This window comes from Oryctolagus cuniculus, chromosome 16 (genome assembly GCF_051225735.1).
Source record: "Oryctolagus cuniculus isolate XC-2025 breed Fujian yellow rabbit chromosome 16, ASM5122573v1, whole genome shotgun sequence".
Taxonomy (NCBI): Eukaryota; Metazoa; Chordata; class Mammalia; order Lagomorpha; family Leporidae; genus Oryctolagus; species Oryctolagus cuniculus.
Window position 1 is genome coordinate 2,106,786 of NC_142882.1, and position 23,926 is coordinate 2,130,711.

Here is a 23,926-nt window from a genome sequence, read left to right on the forward strand (position 1 = left end):
GCTTCTTGGGCCTCGCGGCCTTGGGGACCTGCTCTCGGGTCGGCAGGTGCAGCTCGGGGGCGCAGGCGCTAGGCCCTGGCCGGCGCGCTGGGCACCGCCCCGGGCTGGGCTTGCAGGCAGGTGGGGGTGCGTGCACACCCCGTCCGGCCCAGGTCTCTACGGGGCCTCCACCACGGCCTCACGGGGCCAACCCCAGGGGCAAACCCTTCCCGTGCCTTGTGCACTGGCGGGGCGCGGGGCGCGGGGGGCAGCCGCCGGATCCCATCCCCTTCCCGTGGGCGCTAGGGGACGCGGGGCAGGCCGCTCGGGGGGGTGGGGCTGACGGCTGCTCGACCCTCCGGGTCTCTTTGGCAAAACTGGGTTGCTTTCGGTGCTATGTCCCCCAGCACCGCGACTCGGCAAATTAGGAAACGCTGCGCCCCCAATTCCAGCAGCGGGTCTCAAACCCCGCTCCCGAGCCTCCCGAGCCGGGTGCTGATGCTGTGCTGGGTCTCACGTACTCAGCCGCCGCCTGATAACTGGGGCGGGGCCCAGAGCGAGCGGGCAATGATTGGCACCCTCCCCAGCCATTCGGCGCCTCGGGCTTACCCTGCGGACCAATCCTCACCTCCCCCTGTGCGGTCGTTGGGCGTTCCGTGAGGCGCCCTTGTCAATCCGAGCCCCAGCCGCCGTCGGGTTGGCCTCTGCTGACTTGGCTGGCAGGGGCTCTCTCCAATGAGAATGGAGCCGGTCAGCGGGCACGTGGGTGGGCGCCGGCGTGTCCCAGTCGCCCGGCCAATGAGGAGACGAGTGCAGCGCCAGAGCCCGTCCAATCACGGTGCTCGGTGGGCGGGCCGTGCGGTGTTGATGGGCCCGGCGGAGGGGAGGGGCGGAGCTGTCAGCGACGACCAATGGGCGCGCGGGCGTGGGTTCGGGGGCCAATAGCAGCCGGGGCGGAGCAGGCGCGCGGCCTCTTAAGCCCCGCCCGGGGCGCTCGCGGAGGGCTCGGCCGCCAGCGAGCGAGCGGGGCCCGGCCCGAGCGGGGCCTAAGGGTGCGACGCCGAGGGCGGGGGAGCGCGCGCCGCTGCTCCCGGACCGGGCCGCGCGCGCCGCCTCAGGTGAGCCCGCGGGGAGGCCGCCGGGCCTCCCGGCCGCGTCCGAGCGCGGGCCCCGCCGTCGCCATGGCCGCCCCCGCGCCGAGGCTCGGGGCTGCGGGCGCGCCAGGGACTCGAGGCCCAGGCCTCGGGCGCGGCCTGCTCGGGCCCGGCCGCTGCGCTTTGTCCGGGGCCCGTGAGGCGGTTGGGGGCGTCAACCGCCCAGGCCGGGGGCGGCCGCGGGCCTGAGGGGGAGGGCGGCGGCGGGACCGGACAATGGCGGGGCGCGCCCAGGGGCGGGGGGCGGGGGCGCCCCTTCCAGGGCCGGGGGCGCGCGGGGGGTTGGGCCCAGACGGCCCTCGGGTCCGCCCCGCACAAAAGATGACAGCGGGAGCGGCCCGGCCCGGCCCGGCCCGGCGCTGCGCGAGGCCCTTCTCTTTGATTTCGGAGCGCAATCCTAATAAGAATGGAAAATTTGAAAAGCGCCAGGATCTATGACCCACATCCCTCAGGCAGCCCCCGCCCGCGTTCCTGGCCCCGGGGACAGCGGGGGGTGCTCCGGGGACGCCCCCCTGGACTGCACACCCAGCCCCCGGCACGACCCCTCGGCGCTCGCACGCCGGTCCACCTGCTAGGCCGCCCCCGTGCCCCTCCTGGGGACCCCCCCACCTCAGGCCAGCAGACACGCCGTCGGGATTGAGGGACTCTGCCTGCATGGCCGGGTGATCCACTTGCTAGACGATCGCAGCGCCCAGGTCGCGCGCCCCTGCCCGAGCTCCTGCAGGCCCGCAGCCGTCGGCTGGGAATCAGCTGCACCCCGCCCCCGCAGACGCCCCCGCGGAACTGGGGGCCGGGTCTCTCCTGCAGGGGACGGGGTCTCTCCTGCAGGGCCGCCCTGGGTCTGCGCCCCGGGCCGCGGGCACGGGGACCTCGGAGGGGTCCACCTGGGCGCCCGGGCAGCTCGTCCCGGGGACTTCTCGCCCCGCCCAGGGGGAGGGGTGGGGGCGGGGCGGCCGCCGGGGACTGCTGGGGGGGGTGTTGTCCCATCTGTCGGCGTGGGGGAGGGCGCCGCACACCTGGGGAGCAGCTTCGAGTTGTGAAAGTTGTGCGCCCTGCCGTCGCCTTTTCCCTGTCTCCGTCGGCTTCGGTGGGCAGGCCCCCTTGAGAGCGTTGGGGTCCGGGGGTCCCGGGACGCGCTCAGGCACCCCCACCCCGTGCCTCCGTAGCTCTGATCCCCTCTTCCCCCGTCCCCGGGCCGATGAGGGCCCCGAACCGGCTCCAGCCCCCACGCGGGCTCATCAGGGGACTCCTGGGGGCGGTGCAGCTGCTAATGACGCCCCTAATTCTCGCGTAATCGCTCCCTCTAGGGCCGCGGGGAGGCCGCTTCTCGGGCTGAGCCGCGCGCGACGCTCCGAGGTGCCGGGCTGGCTGGGCTCCTGTGGGTGCCCCGTGGGGGTCGCGGAGGCGGTCGGAGCGCCCTGGCCCCGCGGAGGCGCCGCCTGGGAGATTGGTTTGCACGGACGCTGCGGGGCACTGGGGTGCGTGGTGGCGCCGCATGAGTGCGCCTCTCTGGTGTCCCGGCCTTGGACGCTGGTCCTCTCCCCTCGGGGCAGGGGCTTCGAGGAGCCCTTCCCGGAGCAGCGCCGCCCCGCGCTCCGCCCCTCGCCCCGCCCCTGCCTCTGCTGGTCCTTGCGCCCCGCCCCCTCCAGGGACCCTTGGATTTTGAGGGCCAGGCAGGTGCGGACGTCTGGACCTCCAGGGGCCCTCCTGAGGAGGGGGCGTTTTCCCAGGGGCTCCCGCGGGACCCGGGGTCCAGGTTCATGCGTTGGGGGGGGGCGCCCCTGCCCACCCCTCTGCTTCCGACTTAGGATGTGGACAGCAGGGGAGGGGCTGAAGCCAGGCTGTTCCCGCCCTGGTCCTGGGCTTTTCTGTCCTCCGTTGCAGGCCCTGCGAGGTCTTTAGACTCTAGTGACCTGGGTTCAGATCCCTCCTGGAAGGCCGGGCCTTGCTTTCCTCATCTGTAAAATGGGTACCAGGACAACACCTGCTCCAGGATCCAGGGCCCCGGGGGGCTGGGCACGGCCCAGGACCCCACCTGCCTCCCGGTGGCTGAGAGGATCCCGGGGGGCACCGAGGGGCTGGGCGGGTGCCTGGCTGCCACTGGCTCCGTGTGCGCCGCCCGGGACCCCACCTGCCTCACGGGCCTTTTCTTAGTGAGTGGCCCCTTCAGCCCTCGCCTGGCCAGCTGGGTCCTTCACTGGGCCCTTGCCCTTCCCAGCGCAGCTTCTGTGCTAGGGCGCCACTGCGGCCCACGCCCCACCCCCCCGCCGTCAGGGACATCCCCGCGCGGTGCTCGGTGTTCCGCGTGGAGTCAGGGGACTCACTCGGCGCCTCTGCCGCCGCGCGTCCCGGGGCCCCTCACCTCTGATCTGCACACCCAGCAGGTCTGAGGGGTTTTCGTTTCGGAGGAATCGTCTGTGACGCTCACTCCCTGCGTGCCCCGAGGTGGGGGTCCCGGGGGGTGCGGGCCGTCCCCCCCCCGCCCTGACAAGATGCGGCTTCTAACAAAGTCAGGTCGCGCAGGAGAGGAAGCCCAGGGAAGCCGTCTCCCTGCTCCGAGCCTCCCACGCTTCTCCTGCCCCCACTTCCCCTCGCGCCCCTCCCACGGCGGCTGGCCATGCAGGTGCGGGCTCACCGGCCGCCCAGGGCACAGGGCGAGGGCTTCCTCTCCGAGGACCAAGCAGAAGCTGTTGGGACAGCGTTAACCAGAGCGGGCGGAGCAGGGGAGTCGCTGCGGGCGCGGCGAGATGGGGGTCTCCCTTTGTGAAGTGTCCCCCGCTTGACGCTGTCTGTTTACCCATCTCTGCCCCACCCTGGGAAACTCAGAGCCACTCTGGGATTGCAGGCGGCCCCCGGGCCGACCCTGACCCGCGGGGGCATGGGGCCAAGGGCAGGGAGGGCGTCCGTCTCAGAGCCCTTTACTGAGAAAGGTCTTCCAGCCGCTGGGCTCCATCCCCGGCTCCCGAGACTCGTGCGTCCCTGCTGCCCTCCAGGGTGTGCATGTGCAGGGAGCTGCTGGGGTGGGACCTGGGCTCACCCAGGCTCGCTGCTGTGGGCCGTGGGCGTCCCCCTACATCAGGTGTCTGTCTCCGTGGCCCTGGGCCATGGGCATCCTCCCTACATCAGGTGTCTGTCTCCGTGGCCCTGGGCGTCCCCCTACATCAGGTGTCTGTCTCCGTGGCCCTGGGCTGTGGGCGTCCCCCTACATCAGGTGTCTGTCTCCGTGGCCCTGGGCTGTGGGCGTCCCCCTACATCAGGTGTCTGTCTCCGTGGCCCTGGGCTGTGGGCGTCCCCCTACATCAGGTGTCTGTCTCCGTGGCCCTGGGCTGTGGGCGTCCCCCTACATCAGGTGTCTGTCTCCGTGGCCCTGGGCTGTGGGCATTCCCCACATCAGGTGTCTGTCTCCGTGGCCCTGGGCGTCCCCCCACATCAGGTGTCTGTCTCCGTGGCCCTGGGCTGTGGGCGTCCCCCTACATCAGGTGTCTGTCTCCGTGGCCCTGGGCTGTGGGCGTCCCCCTACATCAGGTGTCTGTCTCCGTGGCCCTGGGCTGTGGGCATTCCCCACATCAGGTGTCTGTCTCTGTGGCCCTGGGCTGTGGGCGTCCCCCCACATCAGGTGTCTGTCTCCGTGGCCCTGGGCTGTGGGCGTCCCCCTACATCAGGTGTCTGTCTCCGTGGCCCTGGGCTGTGGGCATTCCCCACATCAGGTGTCTGTCTCTGTGGCCCTGGGCTGTGGGCGTCCTCCCTACATCAGGTGTCCGATAGGTGGCCCTGGGTGTGGGCATTCCCCACATCAGGTGTCTGTCTCTGTGGCCCTGGGCTGTGGGCATCCTCCCTACCTCAGGTGTCTGTCTCCATGGCCCTGGGTGTGGGCGTCCCCCTACATCAGGTGTCTGTCTCCGTGGCCCTGGGCGTGGGTGTCCCTCGTTCCCCTGGGGGACAGCACGCGCCTGCCTGTCTGCCCTGTATGATGAGAACGTGGCGCTGGCGACACCGGCCCCGCACAGCCGAGTCCCGGCTGCTCCTCTCTGACCCAGCCCCTGCTCACGTGCGCTCCAGTGTTTTGGCCTCTGCCTTCCACAGGGCAGAGCAGGGAGATCCTGGCTCGTGGCTTCCGCCTGGTGGGCTGCGGGCCTGTGAGGGAGGGGACAGTGGGGAGTTCTCGCCCCTCCCTGAGTCCTCCACCCTCTTTGTACTGTGCTCTTCGTTTTATTTATTTATATATTTTTAGAGATGTGTGTGTTTGAGAAAGAGCGGGGAGACCTTTCACCGCTGGGTCGCTCCAGGGCTGAGCGGGGATCTCGCCTGGGTCTCCCACAGGTGGCAGAGGCGCAGGCACTCGGGCCGTCCTGCACTGCTGGACTGGGACCGGCCCCGGGGACGCCTGTGCCCCAACACTGGCCCCTGTCGCTGTGCCTATTAAATAAGTAAATCTTTGAAAAAAAAAAAAAAACCATTGAAAGTGATACTTTAGAATTTTAAAAAGTGGTCAGGGTCATTTTGAGGAGAATTAAAACTTCCAGGGAGGGGGGAGGACCAGAGCAGGGATTGCCCCCCAACACAGCCTGGCTGGGGTGGGGAGGAGCCACAGGGGGAGGGGATCCTGGCTGTGTAGGAGGGGGAGGGGCCACGGGGGGAGGGGATCCTGGCTGTGTGGGAGGGGGAGGAGCCATGGGGGAGGGGAGGAGGGGGAGGAGCCACGGGGGAGGGGAGGGGCCGCTGGGGGAGGGGATCCTGGCTGTGTGGGAGGGGGAGGGGCCACGGGGGGAGGGGATCCTGGCTGTGTAGGAGGGGGAGGAGCCACGGGGGAGGGGAGGAGGGGGAGGAGCCATGGGGGAGGGGAGGAGGGGGAGGAGCCACGGGGGAGGGGAGGGGCCGCTGGGGGAGGGGATCCTGGCTGTGTGGGAGGGGGAGGGGCCACGGGGGGAGGGGATCCTGGCTGTGTGGGAGGGGGAGGAGCCACGGGGGAGGGGAGGAGGGGGAGGAGCCACGGGGAGGGGAGGGGCCGCTGGGGGGGCCTGCAGTTGGGATGCTTTCTGCCCTCAGAGCCCCCCCCCCCCCCCCCCGCCATGTCTCGACCTTGACAGTTGCGCCGCAGAAGCTGGGTCAGAAGGAAGCCACGTTTCACAATCCTTTGTTTAATAAGCACCCAGCCCTCCTCCTGGCCACTGCCCACGGCCTTTGTTGGAAGCCCAAGTGGGCTTGTCCTGGGAGGGGCCCAGCGGGGGCAGGCGCGCCCTGGCGGGCAGGGGGCGCTCGCGAGGGTCCTGTCGCCTCCCCCGGCTGGGACGCTCTGACCTGTCAGGGCCAGGCTTTCTTTTTTCCGGAGGTAAAAGCCGGCGAGCCGCCCGGGAGTCTTGGGCTCCCCGGAGCCGGCTGCACGTTCTCCCCGGTCCCTGCTCCTCCTTCCCTCCGGCCCCACGGCCGAGTGCCGCCCCCCCCCCCAGCAGGCAGTGCGTTTGGCGCAGTTGGGGCTGGAACTTATAAGCCGGGCCGGGGTTTCTGGCTGAGCGGCCGGCGGCCGGACCGCCTGTGACTGCTGTGCCCCTGTGCTGCGTGCGGGCGGGACCCACAGGGCTTCCTCAGGGAACTGGGGAGGCGCGGTGGTGTGCAGCCCCGGCCCACCCCTCCCTGTGTGCCCTGGGACCAGTGGTGGCATCTCAGGGCAGCGGGTTCACAGTCCAGCTTTGTGGGAGAAGCCGCATGGGGCTGGGTCTCGGGGGTCCCCTGTGACCACAGAGGAGGCCTGAACCGCCAGCAGGCACCCCAACCACTGTGGGGTGTCCCGCGTGAGGGGCGTGGCTTCCAGGGACGGCCAGAGACCCCGCTGGGCGCCCGGCCAGGAAGAGGCAGGCTGCTTCCCCGGGTGGCTCCTGGCGCAGTGCTGGCCCCTGCACTCTGAAATCCCATCCTGGGGCGGGCGGGGGGCTCCAGGGCGGCTTCCTGCCTCCGGGGCCGCTGTCTGGATCTGATTATCTGGCCAAGGAGGGAGAGCTGGGATCAGCCCCGGCTCCGTGTGCCCGCTGCAGCCCGCGGGCAGGCTGCTTCTGCTGACCCCCTTTAGGACGTGAGAGTCTTGCTCAGGGTCCCTCGGGGCCGGAGCCGGTGGAAGCCTGCTGTCCCCTGGCCCCGCCAGTCTCCTGGTGTTCTGCTCGCACCAGCTGTGGAGGGAGCCGGGACCCAGGCCTGGGACCCGGGAGGGCGAGGGAGGAGGGGTGGCTCCGAGAGTGGGCGGGAGCCAGTTCAGGCGGCTCTAGCAGCACCAGCCGGGGTCCCGCCGAGCCTGATGGCCATTGTGCGGCCGGGGGAGACGGGGGTAGCCTGCGTGTGCCTGGCCTTGCCTGCCACATGGCTCCTGGCCCTGGGTGGAAGAGATGGAGAGTGGCTCGTGTGACAGGGAGAGCTGGGATGGGGTCTGGGGTGCTGCGAAGTGGGGGTTCCTTGTGTTCAGCAGCCTCAGGTCTACACCTGTCCCCTCCCCCAGTCCAGGCAGAACTTGCGGCCTCTGGCTGGCAAGATGGGACTGGCCTGGCTCGAGCCCTGGGGGTGAGCCGCGGGAGAGCGCCCTGGGCCGGGCTATCCCAGGAGTGGTGGGATGGAAGCCAGGGCCAGGAGGAGGGCGTGGCCCCAGGTGCACCTGTGTTTGTGCTGCTGCGGGCCAGGGGCTCCAGCCCCTCTGCCAAGCCCCTCGGGCTGAGCTGGCCTGGCCTGCAGCACCGCTGCCCGCCCGGGACGTCGGTGTCGCAAGCGTGGTTCTGGGAGCTCCCTTCCCGTCGTCCTTCCCGCAGGAAGCCTGAGGCCCCAGCTCGTGGCTCAGCCAGGTGGGACCGGAGGGGCCGGAGGGGCCGTGACCGCGGGACCTGGGGGCCGGTTTCAGCTGGGCGGAGCACGGGCGAGGCCTTGAGTTTGGGAGTAGCTTGGAGCCACAGCCCGTGCTGCCGTGTGGCGGCCTGAGGTGTGCAGAGCCCCGCGTGCCTGGCCACTGCCCAGTCTGTCCGCAGTGAGGGTGGCTGAGGGGCGGCGGGGCTGCCCCTGAGCAGAGGGGTTGCTACCCGGTCTGGTCCCAGAGGGCCTTTGCCGAGGGCGAGGCCCTACGTGGCCCCTGCTAGGTTCCAGGAGTGGCTTCCTGCCTGTGGATCCTGGCGTGGCCTCGGCCTCCTTCCCTGCACCGCGAAGGGAGTGGCCGCAGCGCACTCCTTCCTGGAGCTTCCGGGTTGGATGGGGCGGGCGGGGCTGCGCTGGGCTTTTATGGACCCGGAAGTGGCCCGGGCGTATCTGGGGGGGCCGGGCTGGGCCGCCTGTCGCACACTCCCTGTCCGGTGTCCTCCTCTGGTGTGCTTGGGGCTGAGCCACAGAGTGGCCGGTCCGGAGAACCGCGTTTCCTGGCTGCATGGCACGGACGGGCGCTGGCGAGGGCTCTGGTGTGGCAGTGTGGGTCTAGCGGCTGGGCCCTCACGGTGACAAGGACTTGGTGGGTGCTCGTCCTGTGGCTGTCCGGGCTTGGGCACAGGCGTCCTTGTCGCAGCCCCGGGTGCCGGTGCCAGGTGCTGGCGCTGCTCTGTGCGCACCCAGACCCTGCCCTCGGCACCGGGGCCTTTGGCTGCAAGACGGCTGCTGCTCGGCGGGGCTCATGCAGGGACACGTCTCATGGAACAGGTGGTGTCTGGTGCAGGACTCTGTGGGAGCAGTGGGCAGGAGCCAATCGCGAGGGCCACCGAGTCCCTGGGCGCTTCCGAGGGTGGGCTCCGTCCGGGGGCTGCAGGTGAGGGCCCAGGGTCGGTCTGGGGGGGGGGCGGTCTTGCCCAGAGAAGACCCCTGGCTGGGCCCCGTGGTGCTGCCCTGGCACTGAGCAGCCGGGAGTCCTGTCACGTGGGCTGGCGAGGCCCTGATCGTGCTGGGGTGGAGTCGGGAGGGGGTGAGTGACACAGGCCGGGGGAGCCAGCCATGGCTCCGTGGGCTCAGTGTCCGGCTGAGCACGTCCACCCTGGGGGCCGACGGCCTGGAGCAGGGATTCCCTCGTGGCCTGCGGGGGTTCTGCCGGGCGATCCCCTTCCTGGGCGTGGACCGGCCCTGCAGGGACCAGGAGTGAAGTCTCGCGTGGGCTGGAGGAGGTCCCATTGGGGCAGGCCTCAGCGCCCTGCGTGCCACACTGGCCCGGGGACGCGGTGGTGCCGCAGGGCTGGGTCCCTGTCTGCTCTGGAGGGGCTCCCGTGGGGTGCCGCGGTGCCGCTGTTGCCAGGGAGTCCTGGCAGTCTGGGGCCGTCTGGGTCTTGGCTTAGTCTGGAGGCCGCGCTCCGGGTGGGACCCCAGCGGCCGCTGCCCTGGCTGGTGGTGCGTGGTGAGCAGGGTGACCGCGTTCATTAAGTGCCCCTCAGCCGGGTAGGTGCGCCGTGGTGGTCTCGGGGGAGATCAGCTGCGTCCTGATGCAGGCCAGTGTGTGCGTGGGCACCCAGAGTCAGCTGCCAGGCTCGGTGCCCGGCAGCCCCCGAGCGGCAGGTGAGGGCCAGGAGGGGTGCCCTTGGGACCTGCAGGGGTGCTGCGGCTTTACCTGCATGGCAGAGGTGTGAGTGACGAGTGCTGGCCACCTCTGGGGAAGCAGCAGCTGCACGTGCAAAGGCCCTGCGGCAGGAATGAGCTGGCACGTGTGCGGATGAGGAGGCCGATGCAGCGAGCTGAGCTGGTGGAGAGCGGGAAGCTCTGGGCTCACAGAGCCCGGCCCGCAGGCCCTGCCCCGTGGTCTGTGGCCAGGGGACAGACCCTGGGAGGACAGAAGAAGCCTTAGCTGGTACCACTGCTGTCAGAGTGAAGGCAGGCCGGCCCACTGGACCACGCCCCCATGGGGGCAGAGGAAGGAGCTCTGGGCTGGGCCCGTGAGGCCGGGCTCCTGTCCACTGGACCACGCCCCCGTGGGGGCAGGGGGAGGAGCTCTGGGCTGGGCCCATGAGGCCGGGCTCCTGTCCACTGGACCACGCCCCCGTGGGGGCAGGGGGAGGAGCTCCGGGCTGGGCGCATGAGGCCGGGCTCCTGTCCACTGGACCACGCCCCCGTGGGGGCAGAGGGAGGAGCTCTGGGCTCGTGTCTGGACCTCACAGGTGGCGCTGAGGGGCCATGCCGGCTGCCAGGCTGGACTGGTTGGGTTCAGACCCGGCTCTGCACCCCCCCATGACAGCAGGCGAGTCCTGTCGCCCCCCGAGCCCCGGCCCGTCCGTCTGTGGTGAGAGGTGGCAGGGTTGTGGGAGCAGGCGGCTTCAAGCCTGGTTCTCCGTGAGGCCCAGGGCACCCAGGGAAGCTGTGCAGAGGGCCTGGCTCCTCGCGGCCCTGGTCCTGTGGGCCAGTCTTCGGTCTGGAATCGCCTCCCTCTGAGGAAGAGGCGAGACCGTGGCATGGAGCGGCTTGTGTCTCCCTGGCCCTGGGCTTGGAGGGCGCAAGACGCGGCCTCAGCCAGGGCTCCTCTGGGCCTTGCGCTCTGTGACGCCCGTCGCCTGCCCGTCAGTCACGCCCGCCCCTGTCCTGGCCCTGCCCACTGCCCATCCGTGCCTGTGCCCGGCTGAGACCCCGTGTGGGTGGAACCGCACCGTGTGTGGCTTTGGGGTGCTGGGTTCCCCTGCCCGTGCCGCCTGGCGTGTCCACCCCAGCTTCTGTGGCGTGGCCGGTCCTGGTCGCACTGCGGTGGCCCCCTCGTCCATCTGGAGCTGTCTCGTCCTCCAGTGATCTGTTGAAAACAGGGTGAGCTTTCCCAAGTTCCAGCTTTGGGGTCACGGCTTTCTCCGGGCTTCGCCGATTCTCTGTTCTTTACGGTGCGTTAGACCCGGGGCGCCTTCCTGATGTCTCCAGGGAGACGTTTAAAGTGTCAAACAGAGACCTTTCTTTTAGACAATCTAGGCAGCTATGAATTTCCCTCCAGGTCCTGCTTCAGCCACGTCCCCTAAGTTTGGCTTTGCTGTCTTGACTTCCATTCACCTCAAAGTGTCGTCTGATTCGTGACTTCTTGGACCCACTGACTGCGTGTGAGAGCCCCAGATGGCTGTTTCTCATGACGGCCGATTCTCACTGTGCTTAGAGGGCCCGCTCTGTGGTTCGGTGAGCTGTGTCTTGCGGGTCAACCTTCGCTTTACCCGGAAAGACGTTCATGAGCACTGAGGTGGCAGCGCGCGTTTGTTGAGTGGGGTGTCCCGGGGGCCTGTGGGTGTGCGGGGCTGTGCGGGTCCCTGTGTGGGGGTGGCTTCTGTCCCTTGTTGAAGTGGTGCTGTGGCTCTGCGCCGTCTCTCTGCCGTCATTGTTAGTGACCTTTTGTTTCTTTCCGTTCCTGCTTTGTGTGATTTGGGAGTCCGTCATCAGGTGCATGGAGGCTTCTGGTCACTAGAACGCCCGGCGCACTGGCCCCGTCTGCGCTACAGAGCGAGCGCCCCCTTTCTCTCCGGAAGCACCCTGCAGTCTGTCGTGTCTGATGCTCACGTCACGTGGGCTTTCTGTGGTTGCTGTTTGCTCCTTGGCCCTTTTCTATCCTTTCGTTTCCAGTCTGTCTGTGCCGCTGAGTGCGAGCAAACCCTGTGCCCGGCCCCCAGCGTCCTGATGTCGCCGAGTGCCCTGTGTCCTGATGGAGAGATTTTTTTTTTTTTGACAGGCAGAGTTAGAGAGAGACAGAGAGAAAGGTCTTCCTTCCGTTGGTTAACCCCCAAATGGCCACTACGGCCGGTGCACTGCGCCAATCTGAAGCCAGGAGCCAGGTGCTTCCTCCTGGTCTCCCATACGGGTGCAGGGCCCAAGCACTTGGGCCATCCTCCACTGCACTCCCGGGCCACAGCAGAGAGCTGGCCTGGAAGAGGGGCAACCGGGACAGAACCGGCGCCCCGACCGGGACTAGAACCCGGTGTGCTGGCGCCGCAGGCAGAGGATTAGCCAAGTGAGCCGCGGTGCCGGCCAGCGCTGGCCCTGATGGAGAGATTTAACCCCTCCCCATCCAAGGTCCTTTCTCCCCTCTTCCTTCTTTGGCTGCCTGCTTTTGTAACAATGTTTCTTCCTTTTCTTTTGTTAAAAAGATTTATTTATATACTTGAAAGAGTTACAAAGAGGCAGAAGCGGGGGGGGGGGGGGGGGGAGCCATCTGCTGGTCCACTCCCCAAATGGCCACAATGGCTGGAGCAGTGCCGATCCAAATCCAGGAGCCAAAAGCTTCTGCCAGGTCTCCCACGTGGTTGCAGGGGCCCAAGCACTTGGGCCGTCCTCTGCTGCGTTCCCAGGTCACAGCAGAGAGCTGGATGGGAAGTGGAGCAGCCGGGACTAGAACCAGCGCCCGTATGGGATGCTGGCACTGCAGGCTGGGGCTTTACCCACTATGCTGCAGTGCCAGCCCCTCAAGTGAGCACTTCCAGTGTGATATTTTTGTGGCTGTAGTGGCTTAACCACATATCTTGGGGAGCATTTTCTGGCCAGCTGCCCTAGGCCTCTTGTGTCCCCCTTCTGTCGCTGAACCGACTGCAGATGACCACTGTGCTTAGTCTGGGACCCACCGGGCCGGCCTGTGGCGTGGGTTTCCCAGGGTGTGTGTGTGTGTGTGTGTGTGTTCCTCCGCACTTCCCCTCCCTTCTGGTGGGTGCACGTGTCCACACCCCCCGGGAGCGGGGGTGGGGGAAGCCGCCTGTGAGTTCTCTGCCCCCACCCGGGCTGGTTTAGGCGTCCTGGGCTCTGTTCTCGCCCGCACTGACACAGGGTTCGGGATCTGGGTCAGTGGGTCACGCACACTCGGAGGCCGGCCCTTGGGTTTTTAGGAGTGCTCAGTGAGAAGGCCTCAAACCAGCCTGCCCGGAACTGGCGGAGGGCAGCAGGTGTGGGCCTGCTCGTTGGCCGTGGCTCTGTCGGCATCCGGGACCGTGGGCTGCGTGGGGAGGTCTGGGTGCCCGGCAGCAGGCGGCAGAGCGGGCAGTGCTGGGTTCTGGGTGCCCGGCTGTCCTGCAGCCCTGAGGGTGGGAGCTGAGTTGCGCATTTCTGGCTTGGTGGATGCTGTTGCTTTACATAACGGCTTTGGTGAGCGGGATCCACGTCGCCCGTGATCCACCACCTTGGAGTGAGTGTGTTCAGAGCTGTGCGGCCCTCCCTCCCGCCTGCCTCGGGAACATCCCATCACCCCGTCCCCTCGTCCCCGCCCGCAGCCCCTGCTGACCCCGTCCCCTCCCTGTCCCTGGTTTGCCTGTTCTGGACGTTTCCTGCGGCGGAGCTGCACACTGCGTGGCCTTTTGTGTCTGTCTCCCCCGAGTGTGGGGTCCCGGGTCCTGCCACAGGGTAGTGAGCCTCGGAGCCGCGGCCCGTTCCTGGCTGCGTCGCGCTCCGCCGTGTGGAGGTCTGGTTATTGCTACTCTCAGGCCATGGGGAGCGAGCGAGAGTGCACATGGAGGTGTGTGTCGCCCGTCTCGGGCGACCTGGGAGAGCTGCTGGTCCCCTGGAGACTCAGTGTGGGACACGGTAGGAGAGACGGCTTTCCAAAGGGGCTGCCCGCCTTCCAAGCCCCGGCCACACGGGAGGGTTCTGGTTTGGTGGGCATTTTACACCGGCATCGGGGAGCAAGCTCGCCCTCCCCTGGGGGAGTGGGCGGTCCCAGGACGCACAGAGCCGCTCCCACCCCTTGGTCACCTGAAATGCCCACAGCAGCTGGGGCTGGAGCAGGCCAGAGTCGGGAGCCACCACTGCAGTCTCTGAGGACCCCTCAGTGCTGCGGGGGTGGGAACTGTGGCAGCGTGGCCGTGGCCGCCGCTGGCGTTGAGGGCAGTGGTGGCTCGGTACGGACGTGTGCACTGTGATTGGCTCACGCGTCCTGAAACAGCACTGAGACCGTCCGCGAGCGTCCCTGCTGTGTGGCCGTGGCTCAGAGCCGTGCGCCCTCGGACCTGAAAGCCTGCGGCCCGGGCGTCCGCGGGTGTCCGCGGTGGTGCTGCCTCGAGCCTGTGCCCGTCACCCTTGTCAGGTGTCGCCTCGCTGTTGCTTTTTTTTTTTTTTTCAAAGATTTATTTTATTGGGGCCAGCTCTGTGGCACAGCCGGTAAAGCTGCCGCCTGCAGCGCCGGCATCCCACATGGGCGCTGGTTCCAGTCCCGGCTGCTCCACTTCCGATCCCGCTCCTTGCTGTGGCCTGGGGAAGCAGTGGAAGATGGCCCAAGTCCTGGGGCCCCTGCACCCACGTGAGAGACCCGGAGGACGCTCCTGGCTCCTGGCTTTGCATCGGCCCAGCTCCAGATGTGACCATCTGGGGAGTGAACCAGCAGATCAAAGACCTCTCTCTCTCTCTCTGCCTCTCAAATAAATAAATAAATAAGGATTTATTATTTGAAAGTTAAAGTTACAGACAGAGGTAAAGATGGAGAGACAAGTCCTTGGGCCATCCTCTACTGCTTTTCCAGGCATGTTAGTAGGGAGCTGGATCGGAAGTGGAGCAGCTGGGACTCGAACCAGCACTCACATGGGATGCCGGCACTGCGGGTGGTAGCTTTGCCCGCTGCACCACAGCACTGGCCCCCAGTGGCTGCTTTTTGAACCTCAAGTTCACAGCCTTTGTCGGCTGGTCAGATCAGGGCTGTTCCTTTTCCTCTCAGCTTTGGGCTTTACGTCCTGAGCTGGGAGCCCACCTCTGGCCTGGAGTGGGGAGCAGCATGGCGGCCTCCAGCCCCCTTGCTCCTAGCACCCCGTCCCTGCAGGCAGCCAGGCCCAGGCGTCCCCCTGTGAGCCACTCTCAGGCCAACCCCCGTGTCGGGCGTTAGCACCCTTTCGTGTTCCTCACCTACTTCAGCTTTACTTCCAATGTGCCGCGCCATGGGACGTTCCGAAGGTCACCACCGGGTTTGGCCTTTGCTCTAAGGCTGCTGGTTTTGGGACCTGCTTAAGAGGCCCCCCCACCCTAAGGTTGTGCGGACGTGGACCCCACCCTAAGGTTGTGCGGACATGGCCCCCCACCCTAAGGTTGTGTGGACATGGGCCCCCACCCTAAGGTTGTGCGGACATGGGCCCCCACCCTAAGGTTGTGCGGACATGGGCCCCCCCCAAGGTTGTGCAGACATGGCCCCCCACCCTAAGGTTGTGCGGACATGGGCCCCCCCCAAGGTTGTGCAGACATGGGCCCCCCACCCTAAGGTTGTGCGGACATGGGCCCCCCACCCTAAGGTTGTGCGGACGTGGGACCCCACCCTAAGGTTGTGTGGACGTGGGCCCCTTTCTTCCTCCCCCAGCTTCTGTGCACCTGTGGAGCCCTGGACTTGGAGGCAGCCAGGTGGTTGCCCCTGTCCCCACCCCACTCTGGGTCTGCTGGGCAGGGCCTGGAGGGAAGCTGGCCCCCTGTTATTAGCCTGGGGATCGCGGGGGAGTCACGCGGCTGCCCCGGGCCTCAGCGTCCACAGCTGGGAAGTGGGTTGTAATGACAGTGCCTGCCGGACGGGGCTGTTGGGCTGGTCCGACTGGCCCCCTGCGTGGGCTCACCGGTCCTCGCACCAGCTCCAAGGAAACCCTGCAGCATGCCAAGTGGGAGGGCGGGCAGGGCCCTGTGCTGGGTGCAGGGCTCAGTGAGAAGAGGGCGTCTGCCTCGCGACCCTCCCCGGCCAGACGTGGGAGCTCCAAGCAGAGCACAGAACTGCAAACGTGCAGATGAATGGGAAGACGTTTTGTTCATGATTAGAGCTTTAACGACTGCACTGTGGACTGGGGAGCCCGTATCACCTAAGGAAGGCTGGTGTTCGCCGGGGGTTGCTTCTGGCTGGGCAGGGCCCCTGCCTGGGCCCGGGATGCTATGTCCCCCGCTTGCCCCTTGTCCTGCGGCTGGGGGCGCCCTCACCCCTCTGCTTCACGTCCCATCCAGTGCCTGCAGAGATGCGGGCAGCTGCGCGCCATTCTCGTGAGCGTGAGGTCGCAGCAGGTCCCGGCCTTCCTGCGCACCATTCTCGTGAGCGTGAGGTCCCAGCCAGGTCCCGGCCTTCCTGGGCACCATTCTCGTGAGCGTGAGGTCGCAGCAGGTCCCAGCCCTCCTGCGCACCATTCTCGTGAGCGTGAGGTCCCAGCCAGGTCCCGGCCCTCCTGCGCACCATTCTCGTGAGCGTGAGGTCGCAGCAGGTCCCGGCCCTCCTGCGCACCATTCTCGTGAGCATGAGGTCCCAGCCAGGTCCCAGCCCTCCTGCGCGCCATTCTCGTGAGCGTGAGGTCGCAGCCAGGTCCTGGCCCTCCTGGGCAGCTCCCCTTTGCCCCGGTACTCTACTCGCTCAGCATTAAAAGCAAAAGTGAAACCACCTCTGGACACAATTTCCTGTTGGCCACAATGTTGCGAGCGCAAGGGGAGAAGTTGCCAGGCGCCTTTGAGCGCAGCTTGGGCCCCTTCCCTGTCGAGCAGCTGTGCTTCCCCAGACCTGCGCCTCCCCGAGGGCGTGGGGGAAGGCGGGAAGTTGACGTGGCCATCGCCAGGTCTGCACCTGTTGCCCGGTGTCCCTGGCTCCCCCAGCTCAGGGAGCTGACACGGTCCTTCCCCGGCATCGTATCCGGGGGCCCAGGTGTTTGCGTGGGGACGGAGCCTCGACACCGCGGTCAGGTTCCCCAGGCTGACGAGCAGCACTGAGCGGGGAGGACGCGCCGTTGCTGCCGACGGGCGCGGCTGGTTTGAGCTCCTGTGCTGGTGTCGAGGAGTGGGCCCGTCCGACTCCTTGGGTCCTGCCTTTGTTCCTTGCTGCTGCCGGGAGGAGCGGCTGCCCGTCTCCCCTTCCTCACTGCTGTGCGTGTGGCCGCTCGGCTTCTTGTTCCGTCCCATGGCTTGGACTCTGCCGCCATCGCCCTTTGCCGCCTGCGCGGTGGCCTCAGGCTGGGCCAGATGGAGCTCCATGGAGCTTTGCTAGGGCTGCGAGACGCTCCGGCCCCTGATGTCGGCTCCCTGCCTGCACGGGACACCAGGGGCTGCCCCTTCTCCGGCGAGCTCTGGGTCTGTTATTGGAGACCGAGGTCCGGTGCCTGTGGTGCGCTTGCTCCCCGGTGTCTTTGTCCCTCGGCCCTCAGCGGCAGTGCTGGAAGGCAGCCGTGTGCACATCACACCACACATTCCATTCCTGTCTTTCTTATTAAGACTTTATTTATTTGAAACACAGAGTTCCAAAGAGAGAGAGAGAGAGAGAGAGAGGTCTTCCATCTGCTGGTTCACTCTCCAGATGGCCATAATAGCTGGAGCTGGGCTGATCTGAAGCCAGGGGCCAGGAGCTTTTTCCAGGTCTCCCATGTAGATGCAGGGGCTGAAGCACTTGGGCCATCTTCCACTGCCTTCCCAGGCCATAGCAGAGAGCTGGATTGAAAGTGGAGCAGCTGGGACTCGAACCGGTGCCCATATGGGATGCCAGCACTGCAGGCGGTGGCTTTACCTGCTACCCCACAGCCTGCACAGGAGACCCGGATGGAGCTCCTGGCTGTGGCCTGGCCCAGCCCTGGCTGCTGTGGGCATTTGGGGAGGGAACCAGGGGAGGGAACCAGGGGATGGAAATGGAAGCGCTCTCTCTCTCTCTCTCTCTCATTCTCTTTCTCTCTCTCCCTCTCCCTCCCTGCCTCCCTCCCCCCCCCCTCCGTTGAGCACTTCCTGACGAGGGCTCGCAGGGCAGAGCTGAGCTGCCCTCCCCCGTTCACGTCGCAGGTGCTGGTCCCGCGGTAAGGGTGCTGCCAGGGCCGTCCGCACACTTGGTAGCTCGAGGTGCCCTCTGCAGGCACCGGCCCCGCCCGCTGCCGCGCGTCCTCTTCCTGTCTCGGGTTCACGCGTGCATCCCTGCTGCAGCCCAGGGCTGACCCCTTCCCCATGGAGCCACGGTGGCCTCAATGGCGAGCGGTGCTGGGCGCGCCCTGCCGGCAGCTTGGGTCTGCGTCTGCCCAGGGCGTCCTCCTCCTGCACTGCATTTGTGTCAGCGGCCCCTGGCGGGGAGCTCACAGAGTCCCCTGCAGGCTCGGTGGGCGGCAGGAGGTGGCCGGCAGAGGGGCGGGTGGGTCGGCTCAGGTCCCCAAGTGTGCAGGGGAGGGGTTCCTTCCCTTCTGGCCTGGCTCCCAGTCTGCCCCACCCCCCACCCCCAGCTCCAGGCTCGAGGCTGTGGCATGGCTGACGTGGACCCGGCCTCCCGAGGGCTGGTGCTGGGCCGAGAGCAGCTGCCCTCAGTGGGGCCGGGTCCTCGGGGTCCCAGGGGTGCCGTGGCGCCAGTGGCTCTTTCCGGTTCCTGCTCTTGTTTGCCCTGGCCCACCCACTGGCCTTCTTGAGGGGCGGGGAGCCTCTGCAGGGGCAACCCCACAGCTCTCACAGCACCAGGCTGGGCTCCCCCTGCCACTTCTATTCTTAGCGCCCCAGATTCGCCCTGAGCCCACGCGAGGTCCGTGGGCTGGGCCAGCATGGGATGCTGCCAGACCTAGCCTGCCTGGGCTGCTGTGTGTTTTACCAAATTAATAGACTTTAATTTACGTCCTTGTTTGTTTTTAAAATCTGAAAATTCAATTCATCTGAGAGGCAGCGAGACGGAGGGAGGAGAGGGAGCTGCCGTCCCCACGTGGCATCCCCTCCATTCTCACTTCCTGGGCTCGGGGGTTCTGTGGTTTATCTCATTCTCCCCGTGGCCAGCGTGGGGTGGGGGCCACAGCGGGGCAGGCACTCCTGTCCCATCGTGTCGGGGCCACGTGGCTGCGGCCGGGCCTGGGTCACCTCTGGGCGCTGCGTGTCAGCTGTCTCCATGCCGCAGCCACAGCCCCGCCTCCCCGGGGCCACTTCGCAGGGGGAGCTGCTGGGCCCGTGCCAGGTGGAGCCTGCGGCCCCCGGTCTGAGGCCAGCCTGAGCCGCTGGCTGTGAAGGGGGCAGTGGGCGGGGCGTGGGCCGTGGTGTGAGAGCTGGGCCCGAAGGTGGAGCTGTCAGCCCCCGGCCAGCGCAGGCAGGGGCCGGGGGTCGGGGCAGTGCAGCAGTGATCGGGCGGGGTCTGTCCAGCTGCGAGGCTCAGGCCCCGGGGGCTCCTCTGCCTTCAGAGCCTGTGCTGGGGGCGGGGGCGTGCCTGGGGAGAGGTGACTGTGATTGACAGGGGGGCACTGGCTGCCGTGAGCAGGCCCCGTGCCGGCCCGGGCTCGGGACATTGGGCACCGCCCTGGTGGTCCTCTGTCACGTGGTGGAGGACGCGCTCCACATGTGTGGTGCGTGTCCGGCCTGGCTCTCCTGGGCCAACAGCCAGGGGTGGGCAGGGCCAGGCTCCCGCCTTTTCCTGCTCAGGAGGTGCTGTGTCCCTTGGCTCGCGGCCCCTCTCTCTCGTGCCACGCCAGAACTTTACGCTCCATCCGGCCCCTCAGCTAGCGTTTGAGTGTGGCTGCTGCTTTACTTTTTAAAAGTGACTTTTATTGATTGGAGAGTGGGTGGGGAGAACGGGAGATCTTCCCTCTGCTGGTTCGCTCCCTCAGATACCTGCAGTGGCCGGGGCCGCTCTGAGCGGAAGCCGGAGACCAGGAACTCGGTCGTGGGCTCCCGCACGGGTGCAGGGGCCTGAGTACCGCCGCCATCACCGCTGCGTCCCAACGCGCACGTCAGCAGGACCTGGCCTTGTGAGCTGCAGCCAGGAGCCAGGAGCTCCATCCGGGTCTCCCACGCGGGTGCAGGGGCCCCGCTGCTTTCCCAGGCCATTTTTCACGTGGTGTGTCTGCTTGGGGGGGCTGTCGGGGTTCGGAGGAGGCAGCTCCTTGAGAATCTCGGTGGCTGTCGGTGTCTTACAGCTTCCAGAAGGTTCTTGCTGGCTCAGCTATGGTCTGAGGAGCTGAGCTTGCAACAGACGAGTAATGAATGGGCAGACGCGGGGGGCGGAGCGCTTGCCGGCCGGTGTCAGGTTCCTGACAACTGAGGAGGGTGGGCGGCTGCGCACAGCTGCTGGGAAGATGATTCGGAATCAGGCCGTCGGGCTAGCGCCGCAGCCTCGCAGGTTAAGTCGCTGTGTGCAGCACCAGCGCCCCCTGATGGAGGCTGCTCCGCTTCTGATCCAGCTGCCCGCCACTCGCCCCGGGAGGCAGCAGCGGTGGCTGGAGCGCTCAGGTCCCTGCCGCCACCGTGGGAGGGAGACCCGGATGGAGCTCCTGGCTCCGGCTTCAGCCCGGCCCAGCTCTGGCTGTTGAAGCCATTTGGGGAGTGAACCAGGGATGGAAGACCTCTCTCCCTTATGAATGAATGAATAAATGAATGAATGTAAGTGTGCAGCCACTTTCACTAATTAAGCTTTTATCTGCCCCTTTAGCAACCGTCACCGCGGCTGGAAGGCCGGGGGAGGCACCCACGCCGGCGTGTGGAGGGGCTCTCACCCAGCAGCCCCTGTGGCCCGGGACACCGCCAGTGCTGCGCGGTAAGCAGGGTGGGCTGCGGGCCCCCGCGGTGGGAGCCGGCGTCTGTCTGGCTCTCCCTCCGCGTCTTGGGGTCAGGTTGACCTTAGCCCGGCTGCCCCGGGGAGGTGCCTGGGACTCCCCCGCTGGGCTGGGTGCCCCGCGTCTGCTTCCTGTCCCTTGGCATCGGAGCCGTGACGTCTCAAGTGTTTCCGTGACGCTGGCTCTCGCGGGCCGGACACCCTGCCTGTGTGGCGGCACCCACTGCCGGGAGGGGGGCCGGCGTGATGTCAGCTGAGGTGCGGGTGTCCGGGGAGGGCAGGGCCCAGTGCCCTGTCCCGCACCCTGGAGCCTGTCCTCCAGCTGTCAGGAGGGGAGTGGCCCCGGTAGTGGCCGAGGGGGATGCTCCTGGGAAAGGACGTGCACTGTCACTCGGGCTCACACGCCGTCCAGGGCCAGGAGTGATGGGGGGGGTGCTGAGTGTGGGATGGGCAGACCCAGGCCCCAGGAGGTGAGTCCCCATCAGTGGCCCCCGGCTTCACGGTGCCCCCTGGTCCGGGGAAGAAGGCGCCCGTCCAGGGCTGCGTGGCCGAGTGTCCCGTGCCGGAGCGCTCAGGGTCCTTGGAGGCGGCCTGCAGCGATGTGGCCGTGGCTTGGTTCTTTTTAGATTTGTCTTTATTTAGTTGGAAGACACATGCACGCCCAGGAAGATCTTCCAGTGCTGGTTCAGCCCCCAGTGGCTGGGCCAGGCTGCCGCCAGGAGCCCAGAGCCCAATGCAGGGGTCTCGCGGCGGGGCAGGGTCCCCAGTGCTCGAGCCATCACTGCTGCCTCCCTGGCCACGCGTGAGCAGGAAGCTGGCGTTGGGAGCGGAGCTGGGACCTGAACGCAGTTGCTCCGATGTGGGACGCAGGCAACCCAAGCATGTCTTCCCCTCCGCGCCATACCCGGGCCCTGTCTTTTTCTTAGCGGAGTGATAAGGCTTCGTGGGGGACAGGGCATCCATCAGAACGGAGGGACAGAGCGCCCAGTCGCTCAGACGGGGGAGAGCTAGGATACATGGCTGAGTGGAGAGAACACACCTGGGCAGGCCAGGCGGGCGGCTCGGCAGGGCAGAGGACTGAGCGCAGTCTGTGTCTAGACTCCAGTCTTTAAGGGAGCCTCTTTGCCCCCGCCCCGTCTAGGACAAAGGATGGGGGCCCTGGCGGAAGGGTTTGATGGGTGAACATCAGCAAATTCCTCCCCAGATTGGCAGGCTCCGGGCAGAGCAGTGGGGCTTCCCTGGGGCTCTGTGGAGGTTTCATCGCCCCCTGTTGTCAGGTCAGGTAGCCGCTGTGGGGCTGAGGAGAGAATTCTCCTGGAGTGGCCCTGGGGGCAGGGCTGGGACCACTGGGGGGTCATCAGGGACTGGGCAGGGCTCTGCAGTGCAGGACGCCGGGCGTCTGGGGCTCCGCGGTGGGTGCTGGTCCTCAGGCCCCTCTCACACACAGGCTGATGTTTAACTTCTGCCCTAGCACGCTCCCCACCACCCAGGAGAAAATGCCCATAATCCCGTGGGGTGAGCGGCTGAAGGTCCGTTCGGAAGCTGAGCGCTGGCCCTGTCTGTACGGGAAGCCGCACTGTCGCGGGGCCACGTGCGTCCATGGACGTGCTGTCACACCGGCCGTGGCAGATCCCGTGGCCTGCAAGTCTGGAATTTCTTCCCCGCCCGAGGTTGTCTGCAGGCTGGAGCGGTCAGCTCGGACCCTGCCACCGGGGCCCTGTGCTGTGGCTCGGGGCGTGGCCGGGAGCTTGCTGCCCCGCGGCTCACCCATTGTCCCGCCGCGGACGCCGAGTGTGCCGAGCCTGGCCGTGCGGGGCGCCGATTCCCCAGGCGAGCGGGGGCTCCGCTGTGGCCCCGAGCAGGCTGCCCTTGACTGACGAAGGCCGGCTTCTGTTGAGGGGTCATCGCAGCCCTGCTTGTCGCCTGCTGCACTCAGACTCGGCGGCGGTCAGAGCGGACAGCTGTGCGAATGCCGCTGCCTCCAAGTGTCCCCCATCCCCCCAGCTCCCTGTTGGTGGAGCCCCACACGGCGTGGCCTTCCGTGTCTGCGTGTCCTGGGCCCTGCACGCTGCAGCAAGGCCAGGGCCTTGGCCCCGCTCCTGGCCGTGTCGTGTTCCCTGTGCACACGCCTGCGCTGTGTGTCCACCTGTGTGGGCGGGTGCTCGCGTGGTTCTGCGTGGGGACTGCTCCGGACCAGGCCACAGCTTCCGTTCCTCTGGGCAGAGTCCTGGCTCGGGGCTGCTGCTGGCTGCGCGTGGAGCCTTTGGTCTCCATTCCCAGCGCGGTGCCTGCCGCTCGCCTCTGAACGGGGCCTCCCCCACGCCTGTCGCAGAGCAGGCCCCGAGCCGTCGCCCCCGGCCCTTGCGTGTTCAGGTGCTGCCGAACAGTGGTGATGTCTTGTCCCCGGTCCCACGGCTTTCCCTGCGCGGGAACAGCGGGCCCCGCACGCACGTCGCTGTCTGCGCTCGGGCGGGCGCTGGGCTCCGCCGGCCGGGTTCCGTGCGTGGCCAGCACAGGCTTCCTGGGTCGGTGACCTGGGCAACGTTTTCCTGTCTCCGTCTGCTTGTTTCCCTTTTTAAAGATTTATTTGACTTATTCGCAAGGCGGAACGGGCGCGAGAGGGAGAGAGAGAGGTCTTCCATCCGCTGCTTCTCTCCCCCGATGGCTACAACAGCCAGGGCCGGGCCAGGCCAAAGGCGAGAGCCTGGAGCTCCATCTGGACCTGCCGCGAGGGTGGCGTGGGCTGGAGTACCTGGGCCGTCTCCTGCTGCTCACCCGGGTAAACTCGAAGGGAGAGGGGCTGGAAGAAGAGCAGCCGGGACTCGGACCGACGCTTACGCGGGCTGTGTGCGTCCCAGGGGTGGCTCAATGCCTGCCCCGCCTCCGTCTGCTTCCACAGAGCCCCTCGCTGGGCCTGGTTGTTCCTGGTTTTCTCTGCGGCAGTTGGGAGTTGGGCGGAGGGTGGGCGGGGCCTGGATTGGGCCCCGCCCTCGTCCTGCAGGTGGCGAGCAGGGCCGTGTGCCTCGTCTCTGGTGCCTTCTCCACGTGTGGCCCTGACCCCGGTGGACCCTGGGCCCTCACGTGCTTGCTCTGGGGTCAGCGACAGGGCCTGGGCTGGCGCAGGGGTTTCGTGTTGCCCTCGTGTGGGCACCGAGGGCTGTCGTGCCCCTAAGCCCGTGGCTTGCAGCTCAGTGCTCGGCCTGAAGTCACCGCCTGCGCCTGTGGCCGTGCGGTGGCCTGAGCCTCTGCAGGAGGGACAGCTGTGCTTGGCCGTCTGGCGGGCCAGCAGCTGGGCTGGCCTCCATCTGCTCACCCCGCCGGGCAGGCCCCTGGCTGAGACCAGGAGCCTCCAGCCCTTCTCCTCTGCTGCCCTGAGCCCTGCCCCTGGCTGTGGGCGCTGGGGGTGGGGGGCGTGGGTCCTGGGCTGCAGACC

The 23,926-nt window shown here is 67.4% G+C and overlaps 1 protein-coding gene across 1 annotated transcript in view; it reads left to right on the plus strand.

Moving 5' to 3' along the window:
- The first annotated feature begins 943 nt into the window (after positions 1-943).
- KDM4B (lysine demethylase 4B) overlaps positions 944-23,926 on the plus strand; it is a 95,283-nt gene continuing 72,300 nt past the window's right edge. Inside the window, 2 exon segments of the mRNA XM_070058683.2 lie at positions 944-1,097; positions 20,371-20,475. The gene's annotated coding sequence lies outside the window, so the exon portion shown is untranslated.